This window comes from Aotus nancymaae, unplaced genomic scaffold (genome assembly GCF_030222135.1).
Source record: "Aotus nancymaae isolate 86718 unplaced genomic scaffold, 86718_ANA_hifiasm-v0.15.2.pri h1tg000002l, whole genome shotgun sequence".
Lineage (NCBI taxonomy): Eukaryota > Metazoa > Chordata > Mammalia > Primates > Aotidae > Aotus > Aotus nancymaae.
Window position 1 is genome coordinate 26610894 of NW_026988413.1, and position 12398 is coordinate 26623291.

The window sequence follows — 12398 nt, forward strand, 5'->3', positions numbered from 1 at the left end:
TTTTTAGTAGAGATGGGGTTCACCACGTTAGCCAGGCTGGTCTTAAACTCCTGACCTCACATGATCTGCCCACCTCATTCTCCCAACGTGCTGGAATTATAGCGTGAGCCACCACACCTGGCCCCAGCCAACTTTTTTGTAGACATTTCCAATCTTATTCTAAAATTCACATGGAAAGGCAAAGGAATTAGAATTGCCAAATAATTCTGAAAAAGAACATTACCTGATTTCAAGATATAGTATTACTATAACACTACAGTAATCATGACAGTGATTATAGATATAGGTCAAGCAGGAGGTCAGGGGGAATCCCAGATGGAATGTAAACTATGACAAATAAATCTAACTTTATTTTGTAATAAAGTTATAACAACATTTAAGGGTGTGGAAGAAAAGGAACTGAACTAAGTAACTTTGGAAAGTGCATTTTAACTGGAAGCTTTAAGGCTAAAGGCAAAAGAAACTGTATATCAACACTGTATTCTAGTTGGTAAACTTGTTTTTCATTGGAGTACACATGAACAATTCTGAAACTGCTTTACATGTATATGGGAGATGGGCAATTAAGTAGGTGAATGGTTGGTGGTCAGAGCCAGGTTCTCACTGCTGGGGAGGAAAGTGACAGAAAAGCAAGAAAGGTGAGCTAGAATGAGGTCTGTGGGACTGGATTGGAGTCAGAGGCATCGGTATGAGTGTGTGTGTGTGTGTGTGTGTACTATACACTTACACTTACATGGAGAAACAGTCTTTGAGTCAGCATACTTATGTATATTACCCAGCTCTGTCTACTGAGAGGAACTAAGCAATGACATCCTAGTGGTAATGAACAAAACCAGTGCCCAGATTTCCGGTTCCACCAAAATCTAGGACAACTTAAGCAACCAAATAAATACCAGTATTGGATTTATAATCCAAAAAGTAAATATACATGAGTCCCTACTGATATAAATGATTCAATAAACAATTTAATAAGTAAATAAACAAATAAAAGCAAGAAGACAAATCTTAACATAAGAACCAGATAATATATATAAATACTCTCCACTCTAGCTAGTAGAATTTAATTCCTTCTTCTTTTACTTAGTGACTCACTTTTAAAGGATAAAGTGTGGAAAGGGAGAAATACTAACTATACCATGAAGAAACCTGCAAATCCTACTTTAACCAAATGGTCAAGGTTACCCATGAGGTCATGTAGCCATGATATATCTCCTTATATGATGTGATAAGAAGGGGGTCTTATCCCTGTGATCTTCCTTCCCAAACCCCATGCTCCTAATCTAATCATGAGAACAACATCAAAAAAACCCAAGTTGAAGAACATTTGATAAAATGCCTGACCAGTACTCTTCAAAACTGTCAAGGTCATGCAAAACAAAGAAAGATTGAGAAACTATCATACATCAAAGAAGACTAAGGATATATGATTTAAAAAAAGAAAAAGAATAAAAGCAATGTAGTACCCTGGATAGGATCTGGGAACAGAAAGAAAACATTTATGGAAAAACTGCTGAAACCCAAACAATATTTGAAGTTCAGTTAATAGAAATATACCAATGTAGGTTTCTTAGTTTTGACCTATGTCCCTTGGTAATGTAAGATGCTAATAACATGGAAAATGCCGGGCATGGTGGCTTACGCCTCCCAGCACTTTGGGAGGCTGAGGCAGGCGGATCACCTGAGGTCAGGAGTTCAAGACCAGCCTGGCCAACAGGGTGAAACCCCGTCTCAACTAAAACTACAAAAATTAGCCAGGCACAGTCGTGTGCAACTGTCATCCCAGCTACTTAGGAGGCTGAGGCAGGAGAATCACTTGAACCCGGGAGGCGGAGGTTGCGGTTAGTAGAGATGGCTCCGCTGCACTCCATCCAGCCTGGACGACAGAGCAAGACTCCATCTCAAACAAACAAACAAAAAAATAGGGAAAATGGTGAAGGACTTATGAGAATTCTGTTATCTTTGCAACTTTTCTGTAAATCTAAATTTATTTCAAAATTAAAAATGTATTTTTTTAAAAAATAAAGGTGATATAAAGACATTTTCAGGCTGAGTGCAGTGGCTCACGCCTGTAACCCCAGCACTTCCAGAGACCAAGGCAGGTAGATCACTTGAGCTCAGGAGTTCAAGGCCAGCCTGGACAGGCGAAACCCTGTTTCTACCAAAAATACAAAAATAATTAGCCAGGCATGGTGGCGGGTGCTTGTAGTCCCACCTGCCTGGGGACTGAGGCAAGAGGATTGCTTGAGCCCGGGAGGTTAAGGCTGCTGTGAGCCATGTTCGTGCCACTGCACTCCAGCCTGGGTGACAAAGCAAGACCCTGTCTCAGGGGGGAAAAAAAAAAAAAGGACATTTTCAGATAAACACAAAGCTAAAATAATTTGTTTCTAGCACCACTATATTATAAGAAATTTTAATGAAAATTTTCAGTCTGAAGGAAAATGATACCTGAAGGAAAATTATTCCTTCTTGAAGAAACTTAGCTCTCCAGCACCCCCAGACACAAATCAGAAAATGGTAAATATGTGGGTTAAAATAAATAAATTTTTCTTATGTCTGTAATCCTGTTAAAGTATAATTGTTTAAATACAAATAATAACAATGTATTGTGGGAATTTATATTATATTTATTTATAGAAGGAAAACATTTGACAAGAGCCCAAAGGTCAGGAGGAGTATATAGACAGATATAGCTCATATTTAATGGGATAGAATAGTATTTACATCACAGTGTAATAAGGTAAAGATGAATATTATATATAGAACAACCACAGAAAAATCAAACAAGAGCCATAGCTAGTAATACAACAGAGGAGATAAAATGAAACACTGAAAAATAAGCAATTAAAACAAAAGAGGGTGAAAAAGGGGAAAAAGAACAAAAAAGATGAACAAATTGAAAAGTAATAGCAAAGTGGCAGACGAGCTAACCATATATGTAATTAAATATAAATAAATAAAAATATTTAGTTATAAAGGAGAAATTATCAGAGTGAATAAAAATACCAGACCCAACTCTGTGATGGCTACAAGAAACACACTTGACATAGACAGAAAGAGACTAAAATAAAAAGATGGAAAGATGTATAACATGCAAAGCTAATTATAAGAAATCTAGAGTGACTATACATATATCAAATTAACTATACTTCAGAATGAGTATTGCCAGAGATAAAGAAGGATTGTATCCATTTTCTATTGCTGCATAACAATTACCAAAGCCTAGCAGCTTAAAACAATTCCATGTATTAATTCATAGTTTTGTATATTACAAGTCCAGTGTGGCATGTATCAGCCAGGTTCAATTCTCACCTGGAAGCTTTGGGGGAAAATCTGCTTCCAAGTTAACTCTTGTTCTTGAAAGAATTCAGTTCCTTGTGATAGTATGACTGAGTTCTCCATTTCCCTCTGTTTCTCTCTCTCTTTTTTTTTTTTTTAAGACAGGGTCTCACTCCTGTTGCCCAGGCTGGAGTGCAGTGATGCAATTATGGCTCACTGCAGCCTCAACTTCCTGGGCTCAGATGATTCTCCTGCCTCAGCCTCTCGAGTAGCTCCAACTACAGGCATGTGCCACCATACCTGGCTAATTTTTTGTACTTTTAGTAGAGATAGGGTTTTGCCATGTTGCAGGCTGGTCTCAAACTCCTGGGCTAATGCAATCCGCCTGCCTCTGCCTCCCAAAGTGCTGGGATTACAGGCATGACCACACCCAGCCAAGTACCTCATTTCTTTGCTGGCTGTCAGGGAGGGGTAGCTCTCAGTTCCTAAAGGTTGCCAACAATCCTCCACGTTGGTCCCCTTCATCTTCAAGCCACCAGCAGGGCATTGAATCCTCAAGCTCCAAATTTTTGACTCTTCTTCTGTGACCAGCTGCAGAAAACTCTCTGCTTTCATATATTTAGGACAGACCTACCCAGATAATTTTTTCAATCTTAAGATCACTAGTGCCCATATAACATAACCTAATCCCGGAAGTAAACTCCATCATATTGAAAGTCCTGGAGATTATTCAGTTCACGTACTCTAGAGAGGAAAAACATTTTGTTGGTCATCCTAGAATTCATCCTGCTGAAAGGACATTTCATAATAAAATAATCAGTTCATCTAGACACAGCAAAACAATGTGTTTGCACCTAATAACAGAGCTTCAAGATACATGAAGTAAATACTAATGGAACTACAAAAATCAAAGAAATTCACAATTACAGTCGGAGATCTCAGTCTTTCTTTCTCAGTAATTAATAGAACATATAGACAAAAAATCAGTTAAGATATAAAAGACTTGAACAACACTATAAACCAAATGGATCTAATTGACATTTGTAGAGCATATTCCCAATTGCTTTAGAATGCTCCCTTTTTTCTTTCCAAGTTCCCATGGTTCATTCATTACTACAGACTGTATGTTGGGCCACAGAACAAGTTTCAATAAATGTAAAAGGGTAGAAATCATACAGAGTATATTCTCTGACCACAAAGACATTAAAATAGAACTCATAAAAATCTCGTTTTAGCAATTCTGCCATGGCACAGAGACACTCCGATTTTCTGCTTGGATGTCAACATGGCAGTAATCCTGTGGTATCATCAAATAAATATTAATTACTCACATAGTAGTAGAAGTCCCAAAGTGAGTGGTGGGGAGGATGGCTCTCTCTGGGACAAAGTCCAGAATAGAGACAGAGTGAATAGCAAATGTGTAATTGTTTATAAAAAGAAAGTCTTGCCAGCATGAGATTTAAAAGAGGTTTCACCTAGCATGAAATTTCAAAGAGGCAGCAAGAGGGCACACGTGCTTATGGGACCTGAGAGTGAGTGAGGTTTATCAGGGTACTGCAGGAGGCAATAAACACAGTCAGGAACTAAGACCTAAAGCTATCTAGCACCGAATCAAATGCCAACAGGAGTTCAAGTTTCTTTTGAATAATCTTCATAACAGTATATAAAAGGAAATTAAACAACAAACATAAATAATTCATGGATCAAGGAAAAAATCATGAGGACAATGAAAACATATTTTGAATTAAATAACAAGGAAAATACAATACTGTATATTAATATTTCTGGGATGCAGCCAAGGCAGTGCTTATAGGGAAGCTTATAACTCATCCAAAGGAAAAAGATCTGAAACCATTAACCTAAGCTTCCACCTTCAGGAACTGGAAAGAGAAGGGCAAATAAACTCATAATCCATAAAAATAAAGAAATAATAAAGATAAGAGCGGAAAATAACAAAGGAGAAAAGAGACAGATAATGAAAACAATAAACAAAGTAAAAAGATATTTTTTTGAAAGCATCAAAAAAACCAACAAATCCTTAGCTAGACTGATCAAGGGATAAAGAACAAATACCACTAATAACAGGAGTGAAGAAGAGTTACCACCACAGATCCCACAGACATTAAAAGGAAAATAAAATGACATTATGAGGCCAGGCATGGTGGCTCATGCCTGTAATCTCAGCACGTTGGGAGGCTGAGATGGGTGGATCTCACTTGAGGCCAGGAGTTCAAGACCAGTCTGGCCAACATGGAGAAACCCCATCTCTACTAAAAATATAAAAATTAGCTGGTGTGGTGGTGTGTGCCTGTAATCCCAGCTACTTGGGAGGTTGAGGTGGGAGAATTGCTTGAACCTGGGAGGCAGAGGTTGCAGTGAGCTGAGATCACGCCACTGCACTGCCTGATGACAGAGTGAAACATTATATATATATATAAATTATGAATAATTTTATGCTAGTAAATTGGAAAACCTAGATGAAATGGAGAAAGGCCTTGAAAAATACAACTTATAACTGATACCCTAAAAAAGCAAGTATTCACAACACATATTAGACAAAGGACTTTTATTCAGAATATATGTAGAACTCTTAAAACTCATGAATTAAAAAACAAACTGCCCAATTAAAAATGGCCAAAGGATTTGGAGAGATCTTCACAAAATAGGATACACAGCCAACAAACACACAAAAAGATACACAATATCATAAGTCATCAGAGAAATGCAAACTGAACCCCACAATAATTTACTACTACACACCCACTAGAATGACTACAATTTTTAAAAGTGAGAACACTAAGTGTTGGAGAAGATGTTGAGAAACTGTGGCTCTCATATTTTGGGTGGAAATGTAAAATAGTATAGCCACTTTAGAAAACAGTTTGAGCCAGGCGTGGTGGCTCATGCCTGTAATCCCAGGACTTTGGGAGGCCGAGGCAGATGGATCACAAGGTCAGGAGTTCAAGACCAGCCTGGCCAAGATGGTGAAACCCCATCTCTACTAAAAATCCAAAAATTAGCCGGGTGTGATGACAGGCACCTGTAAGCCCAGCTACTTGGGAGGCTGAGGCAGAGAATTGCTTGAACCCAGGAAGTAGAGGTTGCAGTGAGCCGAGACCGTACCACTGCACTCCAGCCTGTGTGACAGAGCGAGACTCTATCTCAAAAAAAAAAAAAAAAAAAGAAAAGAAAAGAAAAGAAAATAGTTTGGCAATTTCTTACAAAGCTAAATGTATACTTGCTATACAACCCAACAGTTATATTCCTATTTACACTGAAGAAATAAAAGCGTATGTCCACACAAATGCTTGTACATATATATTCATAGTAGCTTTATTAATAGCTAAAATCTGAAATCAGCCCAATGGTCAATATAATAGGTAATAGATACACAGATTATAGTATATCCACACTTAGCAATAAAAAGTAAGTACTAATACCTACAACAACATGGATAAGTCTTAAAAACAGTTTGATGAACCACACACAATAACCATACCATATGATTTTATATAAATGAAATTCTAGAAAATGCAAGCCTAATCCACAGTGACATAAGCAGATCAGTGGTAGCTTAGGATCAGGGTCATGTATATTGCCTGGACCACAGCATAGGGAACTTACAAGGATGACAGAATTGATTGCAGTTATGGTTACATGAGTATATACATTTATCAAAATTCATCAGATGGTATGCTTAAAATGGGTACAATTTAAGGATAAAAATTCTAACTCAATAAAGTCAAGTGTAAACAATATTCGTATAAAAGAAACTCCAGACAGGCAGGAGGTTTCCCTGATTGCTATTAAACATTCAGATGTTTTCCCTGATTTCTACTAAATAGTCAAGGAAAAAATAATACCAAGATTACACAAATTGTTTCAGAAAATAGAGGTGGGAAAACATTCATTTTATGAGACCAACAATAAGGTGATATTGAAACCAAAAGCATTACAAAAAATAAAACTCCAGGCCAACATCCCTTATGAACATACATACATAAACATAGACAAAATATTAATTAATTGAATGTAGCAATAAATAAAAATGGCCAAGTGGGACTATTCCAAGAATGGAAGATGGGCTTAACATTTTAAAGTTAGTTGATGTAACTCAATACATCAATGAAATAAGAGAGAAAAAAACATAAATGAGGCAGACAATTTTGTAGGTACTCTGAAAATACCTTTTAAAAAAGTCTGCCTCCAGGTGAATCTAGTTCAACATAGGCTTATTAAGAGTAGCTTGACCCTGTCTGCTGATTTGCCCCACACCTAATCATAGCTCTTTTTTGAAAGAGCTGTGCACTCATCAACAAATTTTCTGCCTATCATTGACCTTTGCCTGCATAATTGCATGTGAGGGTGAGAACAAGTGTTCAGAGGATAACATCACCCTTACTTCCTGACTACTTTGTTGAAACTTTCCTTTCATAGGAAGGGTTTACATTGCTATTGTGATCACAGTAGATTCTGGGATTTGTTATGTTTTATTTTCTCAGTGAGCAACATCTACATATTTGCCCCACATGTGCAGAATGCCTGCCTGGTGTTCCTCTCCTCTAAAAACTTAAGGAGAGCTAGTGCTTCCTGTCTTAGGCCTACCCAGAGGAATCCAAAGAAGACTCTTGATCGTGCCAAACCTTGCATTTAAGTCACCCTGAATCCTTAAAACCCCATCTTCCTAGTCTCTAGGTAACAAGACTTACCAGTTTGTCTCTCTCTGATCACTCACCTAAATCCTTGAAGTCGATATGAGTCTTTTCCCCTGAACCTCCTAAGAAGTTTCAGCCAAGATGCAGACACCAGGAAGACCATCAAAGGGCATCTTCTTCAACAAGAGAGCTCAGTACCACAAATTGCAAGCCATATCTTGGCCCAAAGAGCCCAGAAAGGGACTGTCATGCGGCTGCTCTTACCAACGATAAGTGGAAAATATCTGCAAGAGCCTGGAGGTGCGCCTGAATGCCTCTGCTAGCCACAGCAGGTGGGAAGAGGATCTAGTGATTGCCTTATAATAGCACAGGAGGAATCAACTTGAACTAAGAACTCCCCTAAGACAAGAATCCAAGAGACACCTGAGATACTGTTGGGGAAAACCTCTATGCATTTGTTGGGGAGCCGTGCTCAGTCCTTTCAACTGTCATCCCTAGGTCCACTCTTTATCCTGACTGGCTCCTTAAGTTTTCCATTCTTGCTGTAGTTCCTGAGTCATCTGCTGCTGCCATCAATAACCAAGGTGGCCATAAAATTAATCATCCAAATTGGGACCCTTTGAGAGTGCAAAGTGGGTGTTTTTAATTATTACACTGTGACAACGGGTATAAATTGGGATTGTCTCAGGAAAACCGGCATGTGGTCACCCTAACAATTACCTCTCCATCCCAAGGAGCTCTCTCTCTCAAAACTGGAGAGTCACAGTCACTACACTGTTCTCTTTGCTGTCCCCACAAACATACAGATAGACTTCTCATTTGAAAGGCTTTACTTCTAGTTGTTATAGGTAAATTGACAGTGATCACTGAAGTAACCAATCAGGGAAAGTTACATAAATGTTTCTAGTGTATGGCCCCGGGTCTGACCAGCCAGATTTACTCTGAGATGGTAATTAAAGTTTCATAGACTTTAGTTTTTGATTTTATTTATTTTACTTTATGTAAAAGACCATGTATTATTGCATACATATCACATGGATATTGTGGAAAATTAGAACATTGAGACCAACCAGTACTACAAAATAAAATGCTACATGACCATCACCAAGAAATTATTGCTGCTGAATGATATTAGCAAAAATAGGAGACTAAGAACCTCAAAATCTTCTCCTCCATGAAAGCAATGGGAAAACTAGCAAAAATGGTCAGGATCAACACTTTCGGAACTCTAGAAATTAATCAAAGGCTTACAGCAATTCAGAGAGCATTTATTTAAGAAAAACGCCTAAGGCCAGGAGTGCAGTGGCTCTAAGGCAGGAGGATTGCTTGAGGCCAGGAGTTTGAGGCCATCCTGGGCAACCTTTTGTAGAGACCCTGTCTCTACAAAAAAATTAAAATTAAAATTAAAATTAAAATTAGCTGGGCATGGTGGTGCATGCCTGTAGTTCCAGTTACATGGGAGGCTGAGGTGGCTTGGGCCCAGGAGTTCAAGGCTGCGGTGAGCTATAATTGTATCATTATACTCCAGGCTGGCTACAGAACAAGACCCCCTCTCTTAAAAAAAAGTAAAACAGCTGAATCTCAGTAAAAACAATGAGTTTTGTGATAATTTAACTTGCCCTATTACCATGCTCTTCTTTCCAGCTCCACAGAAACCTTGAAAACAAAGAACCCACAATTGCAGTAAAAACCAGCAGCCCAGCAGCCACCAGAGAGGGCAGAGTCCCACAACCTCCCACCTCTTTGAAGGAGCTGGAGCTCCAAAGCCTCATTCATAAAAAATCGTCATTATTTTACCTATCTGGTGTTTCCTGGAAATCCTACTTGCAAGGCTGGCTTTATTTGATTAGAGTTCATCAGTGCAAAAAAAAAAAAAAAAAAAAAAATACCTTTTCTCTAGGACGTTTCTCAAAAACAATTAAAGGTAATTGTTTAACTTCATGGCTGCTTGAGTTCATGAATAACAGTTGGAGCAAATAATAGATTATCCAAAAAACTTAATAGAAAAATCTGGGAATGGAATGTCCACAGGAGCCTTTAAATAATCTGCATATTCCTTAGACTCTAGAAGTCTACATGCATACATAGGGCATATTTGTGCCCAGGGCTGTGCAAAGACCAGAAGAGCTTACTTCTACTGACACAAAAGAAATTCAAGCCTTGTCCAGTGAAAACTACAGAACGTTGCTGAAATAAATGAAAAAAGACCTAAATAAATGAGAAGATATATAGTTCATGGGTTGGAAGATTTATTATGGTTAAGATGGCAATACTCTGTAGATTGACCCACAGAATCAATGCAATCCCTATCAAAACCCCAAATGCCCTTTTTTTTTTTGCCCAAATTGACAAACTGATTCTAAAATTCAAATGGAAATGGTAGGGACACAAAAGAGCCCAACAACCTTGGAAAAGAATAAAGTTGAAAGACGCACACTTCCACTTTCCAATTTCGAAACTCATTAAAGCTACCATACAGTAGTCCCGCTTTAACAATGGGTAGTATGTTCCAAGCCCCCCAGTGGATACTGAACCATATATATAGCTCTCTCTCACTCTCTCTCTCTCTCTCTCTCTCTCTATCTATCTATATATATATATATATATATATGTTTTTCTATACATACAGACCTATGATAAAGCTTAATTTGTGAATTAGGCACAATAAGCAAGTAACAACAATAACCAATAAAATAGAACAATTATAACAATATACTGTAATAAAAGTTATGTGAATGTGTGCTCTCACTCTCTCAATATTTCTTACTATTTTAGACCATGGTTGATTGTGGGTAACTGAACCCACAGATGGAAAGTGAAACCTCAAATAAGTGAGGACTACTATATTCAAGACTTCTATGATTCTGCCATGATAGACATATAGATAAATGGAATAGACTTGAGAGTTCAGAAATAAGTCCATACATTTATGGTCAATTGATTTTTGACAAGGGTGCCAAGACAATTCACTAGGGAGAAAATAGTCCTTTCAACAGATGTTTCTGGGACAAGTGGTTATCCCCATAGAAAAGAAAGAAGTTGGGCTCCTACCTCATACTAAATACAAAAATTAACTCAAAGTGGATCAAATACCTAACTGTAAGAGCTAAAACTATGAAACTCTTAGAATAAAATATAGGCATAAATCTTTATGTATTTAGGTTAAGCATGGCTTCTTAGATATGACACAAGAAACAAAAGAAACCAAGCAAATACAGATAAATTGGACTTCATCAAAATTAAAAACTCTTGTGCTTCAAAGGACATGATCAGGAAAGTTAGAAAATGATCCACAAAATGGGAGAAAATATTTGTAAATCACATGTCTGATAAGGGTCTAGTATCCAAAAAATATATAAAAACTCTTTTAGCTTAACAATTAGAAAACAAGAATTAATTAATTTTAATGTTGGCAAAGGACTTGAATAAACATTTATTCAAGGCTGGGCTCAGTGGCTCATGCTTATAATCCCAGCACTTCGAAAGGCTGAGAAGGGAAGACCACTTGAGCCCAGAAGTTTGAGATCAGCCCAGGCAACATAGTGAGACTCCATTTCTACAAAAGTTTTTAAAATTAGCCAGGTGTGGTGGCATGTGCCTATAGTCCCAGCTACTTGGGAGGCTGAGGTGAGAGGATTGCTTAAGCATGAGAAGTGGAGCCTGCAGTGAGCCATGGTCATGCCACTGCATCCCAACTTGGGCAACAGAGAAGACCCTATCCCAAAACAAAATAAAACAAACAAAAAATTGTTTCAAAGAAGATATAAAAATGACCAATAAGCACATGAAAAGATGCTAAACATCATTAGCCATCAGGTAAGGAAAACCAAAACCACAATAAGATAGGATGGTTATTATTATTATTTTTTATTTTATTTTATTTTATTTTTTTTGAGACGGAGTTTCGCTCTTGATACCCAGGCTGGAGTGCAATGGCGCGATCTCGGCTCACCGCAACCTCCGCCTCCTGGGTTCAGGCAATTCTCCTGCCTCAGCCTCCTGGTTATTATTATTATTATTATTATTGAGATAGAGTCTTGCTCTGTTGCCCAGGCTGGAGTGCAATGGTGCAATCTTGGCTCACCACAACCTCTACCTCCTGGGTTCAAGCAATTCTTCTGCCTCAGCCTCCTGAGTAGCAGGGCTCAAAGTGCTGGGATTACAGGTGTGAGCCACCATGCCTGGCCAGGATGGTTAGTATCTTTTAAATGGACAATAGCAAGTGTTGAAGAGGATAAGAGAAATTGAAACCCTCATACGTTGCTGGTAGAAATGTAAACTGGTGCAGCTGCTTTGGAAAACAGTTTGGCTTTTCTTTTCTTTCTTTTCTTTTTTTTGAGACAGGGTCTTACTCTGTCACCCAGGCCAGAGTGTGGTGGCACAATCATGGCTCACTGCAGCTTCAGTCTCCTGGGTTCAAGTGATTCTCCCACTTCAACCTCCTGAATAGCTGAGACCACAGGTATG